At 69.6% G+C, this 2,871-nt stretch overlaps 1 non-coding gene across 1 annotated transcript; it reads left to right on the forward strand.

Moving 5' to 3' along the window:
* The first annotated feature begins 463 nt into the window (after positions 1 to 463).
* Positions 464 to 556, forward strand: TRNAI-UAU (transfer RNA isoleucine (anticodon UAU)). The gene is given in 2 exon segments: positions 464 to 501; positions 521 to 556. It is a non-coding gene; the product is annotated as a tRNA-Ile (tRNA).
* Positions 557 to 2,871: the final 2,315 nt, after the last annotated feature.

Genomic DNA, 2,871 nt, shown 5'->3' on the forward strand with positions numbered 1-2,871 from the left:
ACCCCCCGGCAGCGAAGCCCCCCGGGAAATAAAGGCCAAGGGCGGCTCGCCCCCGCGCTTTCGGAGGTCCCACGTCCTCGCCCCGCCCCCTCCCGGGCGCTCCACGGACTCGGTTTCCCAGGCTCCCTTGCTTCGGCTTCCGCCCGCGGTAGCCGTGGCTCCGCCTTCTCCCGCTCGGCTCCCCCCCAGCCCCAAGCGTCGGGCTCTAAGCCCCGCCCCCGGCCCCGCCCCTCCGCCGAGCTTTCCTTTGTTCCCGCCGCCCAGCCCCCTCCGCCCGGCTCCTCCGGGCCGGGCCCCGCGGGGGGGGGGGCGCGAGGAGGCTCCCCCCGCGCCCCGCCCTCCTCGGTGGCCCCGAGCCCGGCCCCGCGCCGCGGGCCGCCGCGCATGCTCCGTGAGGAGCCGCCGCCCCATCGCGAGGCCGGGGCGAACCCTGATAGGGCGATCCCGAGGCTGCTCCGCCGGAGCTCCAGTGGCGCAATCGGTTAGCGCGCGGTACTTATACAGCAGTACGAGCAGAGCGATGCCGAGGTTGTGAGTTCGAGCCTCACCTGGAGCACGTCCTTTTTGGGCGCCGCTCTCACTTTTTGCCTCCTCCGGCGCCCCGCGCTTCAGCAGCCTCCCTCGCGGCTCCCGGGGCCCCGCGCCCCGCGCCCCGCGCCCCGCGGGCCCCGCCCGGAGAGAACGAGGGAGGCACCCGCCTGCGGAAGGGGGGGCCGCTGTGCTTGCCGCACGCCGCGGACACCGGCACCCCGAGACGAGGCCCACCGGCGCTGCTTCTGGGGGTGTCCGCGCCCCGACTCCCGCAGTTTCACCCTGGTCCGCCCCCCGGATCGCACAATCTGGGGGGCCGCTCGCCGCGAAAGGAAGGAAAAGCCGCCCGGGCCGTGGGCCCCTGCTTCTGCCAGCGCCCCCCAAGCAAAGCCCCGACTCCCCGCGCTCCCCGGACTCCCCGGGCTCCCTGGGCTCCCCCGGGCTCCCCCGCCTCCCCGGGCTCCCCCGACTCCCCCGACTCCCCCTACTCCCCGGGCTCCCCGCGCTCCCCCGACCCCCCCCGACTCCCCCTACTCCCCGGGCTCCCCGCGCTCCCCCGACCCCCCCGACTCCCCCTACTCCCCGGGCTCCCCCGACTCCCCGGACTCCCCGGACTCCCCGACTCCCCGGGCTCCCCGGACTCCCCGACTCCCCGCGCTCCCCGGGCTCCCCCGGCTCCCCGGACTCCCCGACTCCCCGGGCTCCCCGGGCTCCCCCGACTCCCCGACTCCCCGCGCTCCCCGGGCTCCCCGGGCTCCCCCGGGCTCCCCCGCGCTCCCCGGGCTCCCCCGACTCCCCCGACTCCCCCTACTCCCCGGGCTCCCCGCGCTCCCCCGACCCCCCCCGACTCCCCCTACTCCCCGGGCTCCCCCGACTCCCCGGACTCCCCGGACTCCCCGACTCCCCGGACTCCCCGGACTCCCCGACTCCCCGCGCTCCCCGGGCTCCCCCGGCTCCCCGGACTCCCCGACTCCCCGGGCTCCCCGGGCTCCCCCGACTCCCCGGGCTCCCCGGACTCCCCGGGCTCCCCGGACTCCCCCGACTCCCCGGACTCCCCGGGCTCCCCGGGCTCCCCGGGCTCCCCGGGCTCCCCCGACTCCCCGCGCTCCCCGGGCTCCCCGGGCTCCCCCGGCTCCCCGGACTCCCCGACTCCCCGGGCTCCCCGGGCTCCCCCGACTCCCCGACTCTCCGGACTCCCCGGGCTCCCCGGGCTCCCCCGACTCCCCGACTCCCCGCGTTCCCCCGGGCTCCCCGGGCTCCCCGGGCTCCCCCGACTCCCCGCGCTCCCCCGACTCCCCGGGCTCCCCGCGCTCCCCCGACTCCCCGGACTCCCCGGGCTCCCCGGCTCCCCGGGCTCCCCGGGCGGGAAGGCGCGAAAGAAGCCGGGAGAAGCCCCGGGGACGCCGCGGCGGGTCGGGGCCGCCCGGGCTCGGGCGCCCTGGAAGAGGGGCGTCGCTGAGGCCGGCCGCCGGCTCTCCCCGCTCAGCAGCTAAGGAGACGAGGGCAAACTCGGTGCCGTTTATTTTTAATTGATTCGTCTTGGACCATCTGTCCCAAAAAATGATCCCCCTCCGACCTGCCTAGAGGACTGAGTGGGTCTGTGGCTAAGATTGAGCAAAGTTCATTTCAGTCTCATTATTTGACCTTAGACGCCGTGTGGCCTTGGCCAAGCCACTTAACCCCGTTGCCTGGCAAAAGCCTGAAAGAGAGAGAGAGAGAGAGAGAGAGAGAGAGAGAGAGAGAGAGAGAGAGAGAGAGAGAGAGAGAGAGAGAGAGAGAGAGAGATTAAACTTTGAAAGGATGATAGGAAAAGGGGGGAGTCGGGATCTCCCCGAATCATTGCTTATTAATAATAATTTCCCCTCACAAGGAGAATAAAGAGGAAAGGATAGTTTCAAGACCTTCTTGCTGTGGTTGATTGTTCTTTATTTTTGAAGGGAAGGGAGATATCTGGGAGGTGAGGCCACGGCAAACACACGAATTGCATTTATGTGAGGGGGGCTCTGCTAAGTCCCCAGCCTCACTTTCCCCTCCAGCGCCATCTGGGTCCAGCAGTCACATATGGGTCAGGACGAACTGGACACGGTCCAGTATGAGATACTGGGAAAGTGAGATTCCCAAGACTGGAGAGGGGGCAAGATAAGATTGAGGGACTTGGTGGGGATTAAGTTCATTAACAATCAAGCACTTACCACATCATGCACTTTATACATCTCGGGGTAGAAAGAGAAAAATGAAAATCTCTAACCTTTGGGAGAATACCACATTCTTCCTGCTTATTCAGTGTGTCTTCCTTATCGATTCGCTCTTAACTAGTTTCTTATCGGCAAATCCTGTCTT

Source organism: Macrotis lagotis, chromosome 1 (assembly GCF_037893015.1).
Source record: "Macrotis lagotis isolate mMagLag1 chromosome 1, bilby.v1.9.chrom.fasta, whole genome shotgun sequence".
NCBI lineage: Eukaryota > Metazoa > Chordata > Mammalia > Peramelemorphia > Peramelidae > Macrotis > Macrotis lagotis.